The sequence below is a fragment of the Pteropus vampyrus genome, unplaced genomic scaffold (genome assembly GCF_000151845.1).
Source record: "Pteropus vampyrus isolate Shadow unplaced genomic scaffold, Pvam_2.0 Scaffold43, whole genome shotgun sequence".
NCBI classification, from domain to species: Eukaryota; Metazoa; Chordata; class Mammalia; order Chiroptera; family Pteropodidae; genus Pteropus; species Pteropus vampyrus.
Genome location: NW_011888824.1, coordinates 7,730,841 through 7,750,369, shown reverse-complemented (window position 1 = coordinate 7,750,369; position 19,529 = coordinate 7,730,841). Strand labels below are relative to the sequence as shown.

General features: G+C 32.4%; 1 protein-coding gene across 1 annotated transcript in view; it reads left to right on the top strand.

The window, feature by feature from the left end:
• Nucleotides 1–19,529, top strand: part of PKIB (cAMP-dependent protein kinase inhibitor beta) — a 103,426-nt gene that overhangs the window by 7,473 nt on the left and 76,424 nt on the right. The window contains exon 2 of the mRNA XM_011358764.2: nt 15,717–15,814. The gene's annotated coding sequence lies outside the window, so the exon portion shown is untranslated. The remainder of the gene's footprint in view (nt 1–15,716; nt 15,815–19,529) is intronic.

Here is a 19,529-nt window from a genome sequence, read left to right as displayed (position 1 = left end):
GGAGTGATCAGTGTGGGAGAGGCTGAAAGTACAGAAAAGATAATTCATGGAGCTGATTTCCAAAGGAAGAAATGGGATTAGGGCAAAGATAGAGGCCTTAAATATATATTTTTCAAAAATTGTAACAGAAGCTTGAAAATTTTCTAGGGGACAGTAGTTATTTTTCTTTCCATGGAAATGACTGTAAATGTTAAGAGAAGGGAAACTACTATTTTCTGAGCAACATACTAGGCTCAGACATTTATTCTCCAAGCTATGGTGTTAGTCTTCTCTCTCCATTTTCTAGGTAAGTTGGTGAAGAGAGTGTCTATCCAAAGTCATTTAATAGAAAGTGACAGAGTTGAGATTAGAAATGAGGTTTGATTGGTGCCTAAATTCACAGCCATTCACAGCCTTTCTAACATTCTAACTTGAAATACTCAGCCTATTCACTCATATTGGGCATTCTTTTTTTTTTTCCTAATACAATTATATAATTTTCAGGTGTACATTATAATTTGACATCTATATATTCTATGGTGTGATTACCACCCAAAGTCCAGTTTCCTTCTGCCACCATATGTTTGATCCTCTTTTCCCACTTCACCATCCCCAACCCCTATATTTGACCCCCTTTACCCTGCCTACCTCTTCCCTCCTCCCCCACTCCCTACCCTCTGGTAACCACTAGTCCATTGTCCACGTCCCTGAGTCTCTGTTTGTCCTGTTCATTTGTTGCTTTTAGGTTTATATTGCACATATAAGCGATATCACGTGATTTTCAACTTTTCAGTTTGGCTTATTTCACTTAGCATGTTTATCTCGAGGTCCATCCATGTTGTCGCAAATGTCAGTATTTCATCTCTTCTTATGGCTAAGTAATATTCCATTATTTATATGTACCACAGCTTCTTTAGCCAATCATCTATCGTAGGACATTGCAGTTACTTCCACGTCCTGGCCACTGTGAATAGTGCTGCTATGAACATAGGTGTGCAAATATCTTTTCAGATATGGATTTCCAAGTCTTTGGGGTAAATACCCAGTAGAGGGATTTGCTGGATCATCTGGTAGATCAATTCTTAGTTTTTCAAGGAACCTCTATACTGTTTTCCATAGTGGCTGTACCAATTCGCAGTCCCACCAGCAGTGTATGAGGGTTCCTTTTCCTCCGCATCCTCACCAACATTTGTTATTACTTGTCCGGTTGATTATAGCTATTTTAACAGGTGTGAGATGGTATCTCATAGTGGTTTTGATTTGCATTTCCCTAATAGCTAGTGATGTTGAGCATCTTTTCCTATATTTGTTGGCCATTTGTATGTCCTCTAGGGAGAAGTGTCTGTTCAAGTCCTCTGCCCATTTTTTGATTGAATTGTTTGTTTTTTTGTTGTTATTGAGCCATATGAGTTCTTTGTATATTTTCGACATTAGGCTCTTATCGGAGGCATTGCTTACAAATATATTTTCCCATTCGGATGGTTGTCTCTTTACCTTGTTGACAATTTCTTTTGCTGAGCAGAAGCTTTTTAGTTTGATGCAGTCTCATTCCATATTGGACATTCTTAATAGTCACTGATGAGCATGACACACATGTTGTGCTCGTTCTCAGTATCAGTTGTAAAGAAGTAACATGATACTTCTGGCAGTGCATCTACTGTCTCTTGATATGGTCGAAGTCTTATACAACTGAACCAGGTATGGGTCTAAACCAGGTCATTTCAAGTTTTCCATTCAATTATGCCACATGGATTTGACAATGTGGAAATGGGGCCAGTCTACAAATGGGGCGGGGGCAGGAAGGGTTATTTGTTTGCCTCAGGGAGCAGTGGGAGAAAGTTTTCAGGGGGAGCAAGGAATATTTCCCTCATTAGGTAAACCCAGATCAGCTCCTGGAGATGTTTGTAGACTTTTGCCAAATAATATTAAGCTTCAAGTAAAACCCAGTTCCAAATCTGAGAAGTCCATATTTTGGGTTCTAGGTTTGAATGCTTTGAAAGGAAATATAAACCTTTCAGTTTTAACTGCAAAATGAGAGGAAACAAAGCATTTTTTTTACTCACAGATGTTTATTTTTATCAACTCTCTAAAAAACTATCTTAATTTATTCTAATTTGTTAAAAGCATTTTATATTATCTGTCAATAAGTAGTATTTATTTTAATAGTCAATTGATTCAGTTCTTCATTTTGTAAGTTTTGTCTCAATATGATCCACTTGAAATATGGATTAATGAAATATAGATTTTTATCTAATGAGAAGTTTAGGTTATATCTAAGTACATCTCAAATTATCTTACAAAAGGATTATTAAAGTTTACTTTATTTAACTTCTTTAATTTAAAAATTTTTATCATAAACTATCACTATTATTAAGAACACTTAAGATTTTTAAATTTCAATTCTAATATTCAGTCATAATCGCTTCAATATTGAGTACCTTCCAGTCTTGGTACATTTGTAAGAATGTGTTTTTATGTAATGTAATAGTGGTACATAGTTTATATCACTGTGTTTCCTCTTAAAATTACTATTACCAGAATAAAAATGAATAGAACAAAATAAAAAAAATAACATTTTTTTTTTATTATGTAAAGTGATCTTTTATCTATGGCTAGATCTTGAGGATATGAAACAGAGTTTTCCAGTTTACTGAAAGGCTACATTCTAATTTTGCTACATCCTGTAGTAATCATTGATTTAACACAGAAATGAGAAAATAAAAAAACCCATAAAAATACATTACCTTAAATATTAATAATGTTAAAATGTGGAATTCTGTTTTTTCCAAGAGCAATATGTGCTTGATATTGTAATCTCTTGACCAAGAATCACAGATGTGAAAATATAATGATTTTTTCTTCTTTCAATCTCATCCTTTTGTCAACTTCCCATAATGACATTATAATGAGTTATTCCACATGTTATTTTTCTGAGCGGATAATCTTTGCCACTTAAAATACCAGTGAGTTTTAAACTTTAAAATTTTGAAATAGTGATTTTGAGAAAATATAAATTGCAATGAAAATCAGAAATTTCAGAATCGTATTATGAAAACAAGGTCCACCTATTTTACCACCATTAATTATAAAATTATTTGCATATATGTAGTTTTTTAAAACAAAAGTGATATGTCATATATATGTCCCATTTTTCCACTTAATAAATCATCTTAAATATCTTTCCTAGACAATACTCATATTTTTTATGACTGCGTAATGTTCTATTAAATTTTTAGCTAATCCCTATTGGTAAATAGGCAGACTTCCCCCAAATTTGGTTTTAAAAACAATATTATAGTACTCTATTAATCTTTATGCACTGTATACATCTATTTGATTAATACCTTTTAATACATTTCTAGACATAGAATTGCTAGGTCAGAACATATTCACTTTTTAAAGATTTTTGATACATTCTACAAAATTTCTTTTCAAAAAGCCAATAGCAATTTTTACCCAAAATAATGTTTTTACTAATATACTAATACTGTTTCAAAAATTTTTAATTTAGAAATCAATTGAAAAAGATAGCTCATATTTGTATTTCTTTGATTGCTAGTGAGGTTGAATATTATTAGTTAGTTGATATGTTTAATAGATATTTTGGATTTATTTTTATGAATTTCTACCCTATCCTCTACCATTGCTCATTCCTGTTCACCACTTGAACAAACTCTTCCTTCACTGAATATTCCAGCAACTAGAATACAGTCATCTTCTCCTGTCCTCAATCTGGGTGACTTCATATCCACATCCAACACCACAACTTCTCAGTTTTTGATCTCCACAACTCAAACAGTAGTCTTCTTTTTCACTCCTTCTCACCCAACCACTTCTGTACCCATACCCTGGCCTTGCCATCATATGAAATTGTTCCTTCTTGAAATTAAAAATTTAGAAACTCTCCAGGCATAGTATCCAGTATTCCTTTTTTAAACCAATCCAAAGATTCATACCTATGTTTGTCCTTTGGCTTTATTTGGATGGCCAATACTTTGACCCATCTGTTTTTACTCTTTATGTTCTTATTGTTTGGAGTAAAATGTTTCACAGTGAATTTCACTTTCATCAGCACAAATCTATGGAGAACCTAAGAATTTTGCATGCTTCTGGCTAGTCCCTTACCAACCAACAAATACAGTAACCTCAGAGCCTCACCACCATCTGCCTTGAGTCTTCCATGACCTAATAACCCCTTATCTTCTTGTTTATGCAAATCGCTACAAAAATCTTTAACTCCCCAAGTAGCATGACCAACTGTCATGGTGTTCCTGGGACTGAGGTGTTTCCCAGAATGCTATGTGAAAAAAGACTTCACATTTTTGAAATTTTTGAAATTCCTTATTTTGTTTTTACATATCACCTGTCTTCATCTTCACCTTCAAGCTATAAGCTATTAGTTCATCTAAAATACAGCAGGCCCTTGAATAATGTTGTTTTATTATAATATTGATGAGATGCCATAGAATATAATTATTATTTATATCAATTAACCTATGGTAAAATTGGTTTCATTATACGAACCTGTCAACAGACGTAAAGTGAGGACTTACTGTCCATATGTGATAGCTCTTTCTGTGTGACCCTTTTAATCTGTTGTGGGTTGAGAAACTCAGATAACCAAGTGCACTAGTTAGAAATATTGTGATTGCTCATGATAGAAAATTTGCATCCAATTGGCTTAAGGAAATAAAAAAAATTTATTTCATTTATGTAACCCAAATTTCAGTCACACAATCTAGAACTCAAATTATTTTGTAAAGACCCAATTTTCTTCTTCTTGTCTCTACTCTCTCTTTCAACTTGGCTTCATTCTCAGGCTCTGCTTGGTGACAAAATAGCTATCAACAGCTCCAGGTTTAACTTCTCAAGTTTAAATTCAAATAGAAAAAAGTGTCTTTACGTGTTAAGAACAGCACAAAAAAGGGACAAATTCAGAAAAGAATTCAACAGAGCTGTGTAGAATTGTAGGGATTAGGAGAAGATACAGGTGGAAAGATACATTGGCACCAGTCTAAGATGGACTAACATGCATCATGAACCCACTCTTTAAGCATTTGCTGGGTTGGAAAAATGTAATATCTTGCTGGGATGGGTTTGAGTCACACATCATTTCTGAACTAATCACTGTAGCTAGGGAGCATCTGGAGCTCTGAATTGTTAACTTCATTCTTGGAAACAACTGAATAACATGGAGAGAGTATAGGAGAGAAGGTTTCTCAAAGGGGAAATGGATATTGGGCAGATAAAATTTTGACTACATTCCAACTGGTTACAAAACAAGTTAAAAACAAAACAGATGCATAAACAGGCTCTGATTAAACTCGTAGGACTGTCTTATGAGAAAAGGTGAACATTGTTAGTGTATAGGTTTTATTACATTTATTTGACTGAACAACAGTATTTTTTAATAATCTGATTCTTGACTGTATTTTTTGGAATTAAGCAGCAAAATCAGTAAGCTTTGTATAAATAAATTTTGTTTAATATAACTCTCTTTAATTACTATTATAGTTTTTATTTTAAATTCTGCCTTTTCAAATAATATTTTGATGGTAATAAGAAAGAAGAGAATATTTCTTTTTTACATAAATATTTTTGCAGCTAACATTTAAAAATATATCAACGCATAATTTTGGAAGTGATAGTGGAAAAATAAGCTAGAAGTTAAAAAGCTTTGTTGTGAGGTCATCTCAGCTTTTAATTAGTCATGTGACCCTGAAGAAGTCTTAATCTCTTGAGATTTCAGTTTTTTGTCAACATGATTACACCAATATAATTTCAGTTTTTCATCATGAAATCAGTACATTGAAGAAAGTGTTTGCATTATTCTGAATTGAGTCTATAATTCCATATTTTAATGCTCCATGTACCCATTCATTTTCAGATTCATTTCTATGGATGGTTATAGATGGCCCTTATTTAAATTTTTCATGAATTTTGGGACTCAGTACATTCATCTCTGACATGAATAGTTAACTAAATTCAAATTAACAAATATCTATTAAAAAACACCCTCCTGGCTTCAGATACTTGTGTTAGTGGTATAGTGCATAAAGGAATGAGTGAGACTTCTTCCTTTCTATAGGAAGCTTAGGATTTCATCTGTTTGGAGGAGGTGAGGGAAGATAATACACACATTTCTTTGAGGTAGACTGTAATAGGTGCCACAGAAGAACTAAAAAGTGCTGTGAGGTTTCAAAGAAAAGAAAGATGAAGTTTGAAATTAATCAAAAAGACTTTATAGAGTATATAGTAATTGGGATGGTCTTTGAAGAACTGGTGGAATTTCAATGAGTGGGTGAAACATTCCTAATTGAAAGAACAGCACGAAAAAAGGTACAAATTCAGAAAAGAATTCAACAGCTGTGTAGAATTTTAGGGACTGGGAGAAGATATGGGTGGAAAGATACGTTGGGACTATAGTCAAGAATCTTAAATGCAGAGAGGAATACTTTAGACTTAAATTTGTAGCACCTTTGCATCTTTAAATGTTTTTGAGTAGGGAGTCATATAATCAATGCGGAACTTTATGAGTCAAAAATTATTTTGATGGGTTATTTACATGTGAATAAATGCACGAGTTATAAAAATTTTTAAAAAGAAACCAGATAAAAAAGAAATGATAATTAGTAGAATCTGGTAAAAAAAAAAAATACTAAATTTTGTTTTATGGCTTATTCAATAAGAATTGGTAATGTCGAGTTGTTGTCCTAATAGGTAGTATATTTTTAAGTTGTATTAATAGCATTATCTTATCCAGAACAAGGGAAGTGATGGCTCAACTCTGCTCTGCCATGGTCGAATTATTCTGGACATTCCTACAACACATACATACATCAGGATGGTGAGTTATTACAGAAATAATAGAAGGAATAGTCATAAAATGGAGATATTTAACTAGGAGAAATGAACAGTTGGGAAAGAAGGCATGGAAATGTAGTGTAACATGATATACAAAAAAGAAATAAACAGAAGTTTTGAAATTAGATCTGGATCTGCTTACCCTTTTGTAGGCCGGCCTTCTTTCCTTCCTTCCTTCCTTCCTTCGTAGCATAGAAATAATACTATTTACTTGTAATTTTAGTGTTATGATCAATGATTGTCAACTATCCAGTATATTTTCTGGCATACATCCTCCACAGAAGGAATACATCCTCCATTACTTGTGAGCATTTTATTTGAAGGACTATCTTTCATATCTAGGGCTTTAGACTGGTCCTGTGAGGTACCTGCAGAAAGATTTAGGACTAATATTGGAGAGAAAAGGACTTTTACCACAAAATTGAAAAGGCTACAAAAGTTAAGCTGCAATAAAAAAGGCAGCTTTTTAAATAGAGTAGCACTCTTTGAGTTCAATGGCGGTGGTAGGCCAGAACCAAGATTACATATATCTTTTATGGAAAAATGAAGAAATTTTCCCCTCAGCATATGCTAGGGGGCAAACCCTAAGAGAATGACATTTCAATCTTTTCTACCAAAGAATCCCAGAAATCTAGAGGGGCAACTCAAAGTGCTCCAGAGAAAAGGGCAAAGTTTCTTTGAAATTTCATATTCATCTTATAAATTTGTATAAATGTGGTATTCTACCTAATAATGTGTTTATTTTATTTTAGTATATAAATATGCTTTAATATATATGCTATCAAGTAAGACTGCTTTGATATACAAAAGTTATCATCTGGTTGTGAGTACTCTCAGCATACAGTCAAGTATTTCCAAGGGGTACAAGGTTTACTAGTTAAAGAAGCACAGGTTTAACAGTATATAGAACCCACGAGCTCACAATAGACTACGAATTCTCTCTCAGTTTAACACAGATAGGCTAATAATTCAGATTTCCATTGATTAGAATTTTGTGTTGTACAGATTATTTTAGATAATCACATTGTTGCTAATATCAAATAGTTGGCAATATAGTTGCATAAACATATGTGAACTTAAGAAGTTATAGAAAAAACATAGAAGCATTTTTATATTTGAAAATGGCAGTCAGTATCTCTAGCTACTGAGGTAGTGAAGTAAAAGTTTGAGTGGCTTGGTGATATTACACTTGGCTGCTGCATCTTTGGCCTTTTGTGTATTGTTTGTTGATGTTTCTACTTATTTTTTAATTAGTACTTTGAGGGAGATAGATGTTAATAAATGATGTTTTGTGAAATATTATTGAAATATTATTGAGGTTTTAAAATTAGAATAATTTTTTCTTGTTTTTTATTTAGCCTTAATTTTTTGTTTGTTTGTTTCATTTATATTCCCTTTAGTTGAACCAAGATTTCTGCAAAAACTGCTTTAAGAGTTGCTAATCTGAATGGCAAGTTATCTTCCCGGAGACCAACTCCAGACCAGCTTTTAATGATTTGGTTACCTGACCAAGTAGCTCTCTTGAGTTTCATGTTATGATTATAATAAAAGGGGCACAGGCTATCTGATTATTTTAGCTGTATTACTGGACAAATTGGATCACTGCAGAGGTATCTGTTATTTTTCCTCCATGATTCACCATAGTTTAGGGAGAAGAAGACCAGCCCAGAGTCAGGAGATTAAGTTTTTGCTTTTGGTGAATTGCTTTATTACCCATCCGTGGTTAATTAAGAAGTTAAAAATGCCCAGACCTTATGTATTTTACAGTTTTGCCTAGGAGTACAGTTCTCTAATCATTAATAAACCGTAGTATAAATAGCTCTTTAATTCTACGGAATATGCCAGGCACCAAGGATGTTGAACAGAAAATGGTCCCAGTCCTTGAAGAACATGGAATAAATATTGAGTAGGTAAATGACTGTAAAACAATGTGACTAATGCCACTGTAGCTGTATCAATCAAGTGTAAAGACGCTCTGAGATGGTTATAAATAATTCTAAAATTAGGCATAGTTCCTCAGAGAAGGTGCTGTTACTGCTAGATCTTGAAAGATAAACAATAGTTTGCCAAGCAAATGAAAATGTGTCCTACAAAGAGGAAAGAGACTTAAAGTGCTGTGTTTAGGGAACTATAATTAAATCAACATAATGGACGTCAGCATATATGGCTAGAAGTATGACAAGAAGTAGTTTCAAAAGTGCCTTGCATATCATGCTAAATAACTTGGACTTGACTATTTCGAGTTAGTGGAGTAGTAGGATTGTATTTGTACTATGGTGTATGAATAAGTTCATGTATCTTGGAGGACATACTCTTCCTTTATAATAAAGAGATAAGGGAGCATAGGGGACATGGAGTAAGGCTAGACTCTTGTTTTGATATGTAGGTAAGTTTTTAGATTGGTTGACTAAATTATCGACTTTTCTCTAAGAATTAGGTTGGATATGGATGGAAAAATATGACTAATTTAGATTTGTTAAATTTGAGTTAAGAGTCTAGAACCTAGAGTCTAGTTTCTAAGACATTGAGAATGAAGATGTAAATGCGGCTTTAACTACAGATAAGAATTGAAGGTCTTTCTCAGAAATTGCTATATTCAATGACATTGTGTTAAAATATTGTTGGAACAGCCTTGCGATAAGAATAATGTGGTTTAATTCTTTTGTTTTCACATTTTTTGTATGTTAACAGAAAAAAATAAGTAGCAATTTTTTTGGAATTATTAAAGCTTTGAAAGTCATATTTTAAATGTGATTTAAAAAAGGATCGTCCTCCTTTATGCGTATGTGTGCTTTTTTTAACCCTTTTTTTTTTTTTTTTTTTTTTTTTTGCCACGGGTTTTGGCTCTGATACATTAGTTTTCTATCAGCTTCTCTAAAGATCCAAGGATAAAGTTTAAATTAAGGGTACATTCAAGAGTACCCTTCAGGATAGGAACTAGCTCTGCTCTGCTTTTTATTTAGTGACTGTTGGAGAGCATTCTGAGAAATGTGTGTAACTTATGTAACTAGTCACTTAGGGTGCCTGGCCTCCTATTAACCTGGCCCTCTTGCGAGGCAGTGCTCTGGGAGCAGCTGGATCAGACTCAGCACTGTTGCCTAGCAGTCCCAGAGGAGCAGTCATAAGGGGTTGTTGCCGAGCAACTGGGGGGTGGGGGTGGGAGCTCAAGGTGGCACATCATCTCCCATGGAGTTTTACAGTAGTTGTGGGCCCGCCCCCATGGGCGAAACAGTACAATCTGTCAGAGAACAAGCCTCCCTCAGAGGCACAAAGGTTGCTAGCAGTAAGTATTTGACCTTAAAATCAAAGACAATAACTTAAGTTCTATGAACATGCAAGCAAATTTACGGAATTATTGATGTAAATTCAATTAAACATGAACTTGGAGCAAGGCAGGTAGCTGTGGCAACTAGAGTTCTCATCTCAAATACTTTCATTTCTGTTTCTTCTCCTTCAGGTGTAATTGCAAGGTAAATTTTCTGGGTGAATGGAAAGTAGTTGTTCTTTATGCTATATTAAATATGTAACTTTCTTTATTAACATTTAGCCAAAGCAAATATTTACATTTGAGAAAAACCAGTAAGACAACTCTGGTCTCTTCAAGGGGGCTTGAAATGGCAAAGTATTTGACTCAATATCAATGCAAAAACTTACTATTAATATTAAAGATACTGCTTTGAATTTTATTTCTGTATAGAAAAGTCAGACAATAATTCACCAAGATCACATCTTATTTTATTTTTACTATTTAACACAGTTCATAAATGACTCTCCAGGAAAGTCGATTAAATGTCAAAACTAATCAGCTCCTGTAAGAAGGCTTGAGTTCTGCTTTTTGGACTTTAAGTCGCCTGTGTTGAGCAATGACTTCTCCTAAAGACCTAGGCACATATTTTAACAGCCCAGATTAAGCTCTTTCAGTATCTTGGAATAACACACAGTTGCATTTGAGGTTAAAGTGTAAAATAGAGAAACATGTAACTATTAGAGTTGAGAAATAATTAACATTGGCCAGCTAGAAAGAAGTGATAAAAACCTTTCTTTCCTTCCCACAACTTTTTCATCCAGTACTTTTGGTCTTGGGCAGTAACTGTTTGCCTACTGATCCAAAGGGTTCAGGAGGCAGGGGTTTGCTCTGGCTGCAAAGGAAAAGCTTCTTTGTTGCACTATGGTCTGCACCCTTTGAGGGACCTATATTCTTTAAAAAAAAAAAAGACAATTAAAAATTTCTATCAAGAATTGCACAAAGATTTTTGTGTTACACACAAATATGCACGCACCTACTAATGTATCAAAGCCATTCAATTAAAGTACTACTAAGATATATCAATAGTAATAGAAAATTTAAATATTTTTCTAACATGCATTTTTAAAGCTACTTGATGTTTAAAAGTGACCTTTTTTTACTGTTTTTATCATATGTATCATGGGTAAGAACATTCTATTTATCCTTGTAATGTAAGACTATTAACACATCTAAAACATACAAAGCACAGTGTGTTTAGGCATTGTTCCATATGACTTAAATTATGTCATTTAAATCTCCCAACAACTCTATGTGATAGGTACTATTACTATGGATATTTTACATATGGGGAAATCTAGTCCTGCCCAGAAAGGTTATAACTAGATTAAATTTACGCAGTAAAAAGATTTGTAATCAGAAAATCTGTCTTTAGAATCTGTGCTCTCAATCATGACAGTATGCTTTAAGTACCACATGATTTCGTGAGGGCAACCACAGTCTTGTTTTTAGGTTATAATGATATGTGAAAATGCAAGAGAGTGAAAACTAAGAAATTATTTACATAAGTAAATTTGCTTATTTTATTCATTGGGCCTATAGTTCACAAAAAGAAGTCTTTTAAATCAAACTTCTTTACATCTGTTCATATTCTATGAACATGAAAAATAAATTCAGCAGGCATTTAGCACTGAAATTGTTTCTTTTTAGTATGAGATGTGAGGTATATTTTCTTTGGTGTATGAGATGTGAAGGAAGTAGAAATGCTTAAAAGAAAAATTACACGAAGAGTAAGTGAACTCTTTTTGAATCAATTCTAAAAAAAATCATATTTCTTAGAGCTTTAGATATGAAACAAAATAATAAGAGTCAAGGAACTGCTGTTTAGTCATAAGAGAAAATAATATTAGGGAAAAGTTATATATAAAAGTTAGGACAATAGTTCAAGAATACTGTGAGGCATCATGGTGCATAGTAGATCAATCTCAGGCTTTAGAATAAGAAAAAGCTTAACTTGAATCTTGTCTCTGTGACTTATTAGCTGTGTGGCTTTAGGGAAGTATCTCACCGTCTCTAAGCTTTGAAAAAAAGCCTGCTATATGGTAAATAAATTGTACTAATTAAACACAATAAAACACAAAGTGTCTAGCAAGGCTCATGTCACAGAACACATATTTATTAAATGTTAAAATCCTTTTACCTTCTTTCTGAGCAACAACAAAAAGTAAAAAGATGGTTATCCTGGGACCTGAAGGAGCAAGGGAGTTTCACAGTGGGATTATGAGGTCAAAGTTTTTCAACATTTTAAGACTTTGGTCAACTTCACCAAATTTTTAAGTTTTACATTTTTTTACTTTGCTTATTATAAATGTTTATGACATTGACTTGAATCTAAGAAGACAGTTAGACTGAATGTTTATTTGTATTAACTGAATCCGAAACATGAATATAGTTGTGATTCATAGTCATTTTTATTAGTTCCTCTTAATTCATTCTCTAGCTAATAAGGCTTCATTCAAAATTGTTTTGAATTAATAATTTCAGGTAAATTAAAGATATGACATTTAGATAAAATTTTGATTTTGGTTATTTGTGTGTATTTCTTATCAACTACTTTAGCTGTGGCCCTCTGTACTCTGAAACAGAGTTGTGTTTCTTCCATAGTGTCTATCACATGGTAGATGACAGTATGTCATGAAGGAGTGAATGGGTGAAACAGGTTACTAGCAATTTTATGTACATCAAATAGCTCTTAAAGCTTTTAAAAATGTAGCAGTTGCCAAGGATTTAGTCAGTAGGTTAGTTTAAAAATTGTCACAATTGTAGAAATCAAACATATATAGTAGGAAAAAATAGGAAAGAATATGCTAAAGGTCAATGAGAGAAACAAGGATAAGCAAATAAAATTTGAATAGAATCATACTAATAGAATCATACTAATTTGTTATGAACACATTTATAAATGAATTCACAGTTTTTCATATTTTCACAAAGGTATAAATTCATGGTATAAATTCATTCTTTTAGAACTACACAGAGCAAGAGTGAACATAAAACATTTGCAAATCATCCTTTTCAAGTTATGATATACTTTTGCTCATGCAAGTAAAGATGTGTGAATTTTCCATTCTGTAATCACTAATTGAGTACTTACAGTATATCATACTGAGTCCTATAGGTGGATGAAAAAAAACATTGCCATTCAAGACTTTCACAGGAAGACTGTCACACACAGACATAATGCAAAGCCGACCACGATAAGTGCTTTAGAGTTCTGAACCGTGACTTGAGGGCAGGGATTATGATGAACACCAAACTGGAGCAATTCTAAAGAGCTTTACGAAAGAAGCAGCACTAGAACTGGGCCTTTATGGATGTCCCATAACCTACTAATGAGAGCAAAGGTGGTGATGTGGATTCTAAGCAGAAGAAATAGAGTGTTTTTATATGGCCTATTTGTGAAATTCTTTTGTCATTTGTTGCTACCCTTATCTGGCCAAGGGGTCCAAACCAGCACATCTTGTACAAAGCCTCATGCATTGGAGGCACTCAGTACTAGTTTTTGAATATCTGAATGAATGAATGAATGAATGAACAGACTTACAGATCCTTCTTAATATAGGACAATAACTTTCAAATAAAAAATTATATTTCATTGAGGATTGTTTTTCTTTACCTGATTATACCTATGCAATTCAGAAGAAAATTCAAACTACTGAACTCTGGTTAACATTCATCTCACCAAATTTTATGAAAATATAGCTGTGGTCTTTATTCCTAGCACTCTGTCCTTCTCTTTCTACATTTAATTTCGATACTTTAACTGGTTTGTTTAGATGCATGAGTTCAAGTATATTCCTCTGATTTCTTTCATCTAAAATACAAATTTCCTGAGGCTATTGTGCTGCTTATTATAAAGTAATATTTAGGTCATTTTTAATTTTCTCTTTAGAAGCAAAACAAGCTTATCCTATTATACAAATTCCACATTCTCCAGTTAAAAACCTGCAGCACAATGATAGAAAATAGGCATATATTTCCTATTGGAAAGTGTCAAAATAATACCTGGAGTAATTACCTGAGTTTTAAAAGAGATTGCATTATGGCAATGGGGTTATTTTAGTTCAATGGCAGTTTCAGTCAATTAAAATTAGTCCCTTTTTGAGCCATTTTTCCTATTATTTGCCTTTTGGATTCAGTATGTCTTGGAAATTCAAATATATTACAATATGATTCCTTTGGTATTTTGTTTCTTTTGGAAGCCAAAACAAAACTCTTGAGAACATCACAATCCCAAAAGGAAGCTGTGAGACTTATGAGTGTGATCACAACTACCTTTCTAAGATCCCAATTAGAATATAGTTTTAAACACAATAAACACCTTTTTTACTTTTGCAATTCTTCAGGGAGGGTAATAACAATACTGCATATTTGGCATTTTATTGTATGTGATCTTCCTTGATTTTCAGAGCAACCTGGAGAGATAAGTAGGGTAAATATTTTCTTCCCCATTTGATAAGCAAAGCTCTGTCATTTCCTATACGAGAGGAGATAACTCCTCAAAGTCCACAGCTGATAAATAGATGAGCTGGAACTAGAATTAAGTTCAGCACTTCCGCCTCTATATCATAATGCCCTTAGGACTTTCTTTTGCTGAGTTACCTGTAAGGTATGCATAAATATGAGAAGCGAAAGAAAGAGAAGAGTAATGATGTTATTTGAAAACTAACTTGAAAGACAGCTAGTGTAATGCTGTTGGCATTTGGGGAAAAGATACTTTATTTGAGAATCAGAGTGAAATATTTCCAGCACATACAATTCTTGGGTTTCATATGCATTTAAAGTTCATTTACTCTTCCAACATGAATGTTCTGTGAAACATGGACTGGAAGGAGGATGCCTCAAACCAGGCTGAATAGTGAGAGATGTCTTAATCTGTTTGAGAATTGATGGAGTGAAAGTAGATGTGGATGAGGAGGGTCAAACTAAATGGTGCCTGGGGGAGTGGAAATGGAAGGAAGAGTGAGCTGAGGAACATTATGACCCTGGAATAGACAAAAGTTGGGAGATAAGAAAACAGCAGACAGCACCGAACTTGCTCCTACTCTGAATAACCCTAGTAAAGTTAGCACATACAGGCATAGGGATATCGACATTACTGGAACATATTTAGTAGAAAAAGGACAGATGATTTCTACACCGTAAAAGCCGAAGAAAAAAAATATATATATTGCTATATTGTTGATTTTACTATTTAAAGAAAGTCTCATTGCTCATGATATATGGTCTTGGAGCAAAACGTGAGAAAGTTTCCTCGGAATACGATTGATGTGTTTGAATGTGAAACAAAATAATAAAAAGAAACATAGTCCTCATTTATAAGGGAGCATTGAACTGCTTACTCATGGAAATTTATCTTGCTCCTGCTATAAATCAGAGAAATGTAAAAGAAAAGGAAATTAGGGCGAGTAATGAAAAAATAGCAATGAAAGGTGTTTTAAAATTGTGTGGCATTTTGTCATTAAATTAGATGTTATTGCCCAAGGGACCATTTGTTCTCTTCTGAAAGAGACAAATGAATGAAAGATATTTATCTCAATAAATCTTTTTTTCTCGTTGTCTCTTTCAGGGGTCATGGTATACTGAAAAGGCACTTGGTCAAGTAATCTGGGGGGAGTTGGAAACCATCAAGTCATTGTGGCCACACAGCAAGTAGAAAAGACAGAGGTAAGTACACTTGTGACCCACTGATCATGCTATTGAGGAGGTCCTTGGAAATACCTTTGTTGCTATAAAGTCAGAAAACAAAGAAAAGATAGGATAGGAGGTCTTTGTTTTAGAAAGCAAATTGATATAGTTTAATTAAAGCTTGATAGATCTATTAATGTCAAATTAATAGCACGTAACACATGCTGAGAACTTGAGAAACACATTTCCATCCTATAGGACCAGTGATTGTACAGAGACTGATCTTAGTTTGATATTTACCTTCTTAGCTGTGCTTATTTAAATTGTTTTCAGCAGAGGCAGCCATTCCACCAAAATAATATTTTAAATTTATAGCCTTTAAAACAAAAGAGAAACTTATGATATAAGTCTTATAAACTTATAAGTAAGTTTATAAGACCTATCAGGTCTTATAAACTTACTAGTCTTCTAATTTTAATCTCCACAGAGACTATAGTGATAGATTTATAATCAGTACATACAAGTAAATATTATTGATGACACTGATTGATGGACATAAATCTCAAATATTTTTTGAGAAACATTTCTGTCTACTGAGATATATACCAATATATCAGATGTATTTCATATATATAAATGGCATATATGTGGCAATAATATATATATAAATGACATCCATTTATATAGGTGAATATGAATATATGAAGATTTGTTTATACTCATCTGTATATATACTATACATACTGCATGTATATACTATATACTGTATATATTGCACATAATTTATATATCTGTATATGTACCTTATGTGTCCTTTAAAAATGAGGTTACATTTATATTGCAATCTTAATAATATTTCACAAAAATTCTATTACATTGGTAGATTTGTATTTGAGGCCACTCCAATATCTTACTACTGCTTTTTCCCACCCAGAGTGAGATTTGCTCTCCTATTGCTGTTTAGATGGCAGGTCAAAAAACACAGAGCAAACCTCAGTCTGTGTAAGGAACCCGCATTCTCTTCCTACTCTTGGATTCCCATGATGACAAAGCTCCAAGGGAACAGGAAAGAGTGGAAGACATTAAATTTGGTTTAGGCTCATTGCTCGGTTTTCCAAAAACCAGTACGGCTTTCTTATAAACTCTCTGATTTTGTTTGGACAGTGACTATGGGTTCATTTAATGTGTTAACAGAGCATTTTTACTTTTATGTCAACTTTTAAATTTATGTTAGCAGGGAATAACATGTCTTAATTGAAATTTACCCTTTATGAAGTAATTTTGCACAAATAATATTAGTAAAAACATATTTCTACACAAACAACTAAAATTTCCATACTAAGAAAAAAAGCAAGTAAAATTGTAAACTTAATTTTGTCTTTTAAAAATTAAAACTAACCTATAAAATAATTTATTGAATCTTTATTGCAAATGGAATGTATAGTGGCTTTATAAACATGACTTCATGTAAATCTTCATAATAACTCTTTGTAAGGAATATAAGAAAGGTATATTTATTCCCTGTGATAAAAGTGCACCTTGCCAACTGTACATATTTAGCTAGTGGGTGGTGAAGTTAGGATTTGAGCCTAATTTATCTGATGGTTAAGCCTATGTCCTTGACCAGCTTGGATAGAAAAATTTGGCAGGAGCTAAAATACTCTGTTTAGATGAGCAAAGTATCTTGTTTTCAATAAGTATTTATAATCAGTGGTTGAAAATATGTATTTTTAAGAAACAAATTATCCCATACTCTATAAACTCTATGAAAGAGATAAAATATTTTTTCTAATTCATTTAATAAGAAGCATAATACTTAGAAAAAGAAAAAATGAATAAAAGTAACAAAAAAGAAAATCACAAAAATTCATTGAAATGCTGGATAGGAATGTAGAAATCAACAAGATACAATAATACAACAAATGCTGTTTATTCCAGGAGTGTACAAGTGATTCAATATTGGGAAATATATTAAAATAATTTTATAGTAATAAACTAAAGAATAAAACCCCTATTTTTTATTTTATAATAGATTCCAAATGACATTTGATAAAGTACAACTATATTACTTTTAAGAAAACACACATACACACAACATAGTAATTTAGGAATAGAGAGATGTTATTAAATTCTGAAAAATCAATTAAAAAAAAATAGAAAAATGTAATAGGCTTACTATATGCCCAACTTCATCATCTCTAGTTTGTATCATTCTCCAAATTACAGTCAATGCAAGAAATTTTAAAAGGATTAACATTTTAAAAATCCCTATTATATGTGCTATGAACTCTTTTAAATACTTTACAAATGTGTACTCATTTAATCTTTACAACAATCCTAGGAGATATGGACTACTATCATTTTCATTTTACAAATTAGAAAGCTGAGGCCCGGAGAAGCTAAATAACTTGACCAAGGTCACATAGTTAATAAATGGCAGCACTGATTTAAAACTCAAGTGGCTTAATTCATAAGTCTTTAATTTTAAATAGTATGGTATACTGCCTATCAAAAGTTACAATTATTAGAAAAGAGGTGACATCTTTTTTCCTTTAAAAATGTATTTTTTACTAAAAATCCCAAGAGAATCAACTGAATAACTATTAGAATAAAAGACTTCACTTAAGTGACCATGCAAAAAATAAATGTGTATAAATGAATTGACTTTTCATAATAGCTACAAATTGAAAACATCATGAAAAATCTCATTTATCATAGCAATGAAATATCATATATCTATGAATAAACTATATAAGAAATGCATGTTTAAAATAAAACATTTTATTGAGAAACACAAAATAAAATGAGCGGTAATGAGATTTATATTATATTCCTGGATGAGAATAGTAAATATTATAATGAGTTCAGCTTCCACAAATTAATTTATAAAGTTGATGCAATTCCATTTAAAACCATAGAGATTTTTTATGGAAAGTTTGGTGGAATGATTATTAAAATTCATCTGGAAGAATAGACAGCTTGGGAATAGCAAAATTTTGAAAAGGAGAATAATTTAGAAGGAATTTCTAATTCCAAGTGTTAAAAAATATTATAAAGTTACAATTACTAAGACAATATAGTAGAGACTTAGAGGAGCCAAATCAGCTTGAAAATTTCCAAAACACATTCAAGCATGTAAAGGTAATGTATAACAAAGACAGCATTTTATGTTTGTGAGGAAAGTACTAGTATGTGAATACAATTCCAATAATTGGTTTATGTTAGAAAAAATTGTAAAGTTGGATCTTTTATTCATACAAATAAATATCAGATTAATTAAAGAAGAAAAAATAGTGAGTCATACTGAAGGAAAATAGATTGGTGAATAATTTTATAACTTTGTCTAACAAGACATCAAAGACAGAAACCATAAATGAAGATGGACAGACTTTGAATATAGACATATTCAAACTTCTATATATACAAACAAAAAGGAGGCTCAAGCAGTATGCCTAACGATGTGTTTGAAAATCCTTTTTTTGTTGTTTGTGGGGATAGAATTAATAAATTAGTAAGTTCTGATTTACATTCCAAATACACTAATGTTGAAGGCTTAAAAATTCAGAGCCCATCCTGGGCTAGTGCTCATGTGATACTTCAGGTACAGAGCATCACAGAAATTTTTGTAGGTGTGAATATATTGTATGTCCTAGTTAAAAATAAAGATGGAGTTCTAGAGAAGACCAAATAGTGTTTTGCCAAAAAAGGTCGACTAAATTTAAGTTATAATGTTCAAGAGAATAAGGGATTTCAA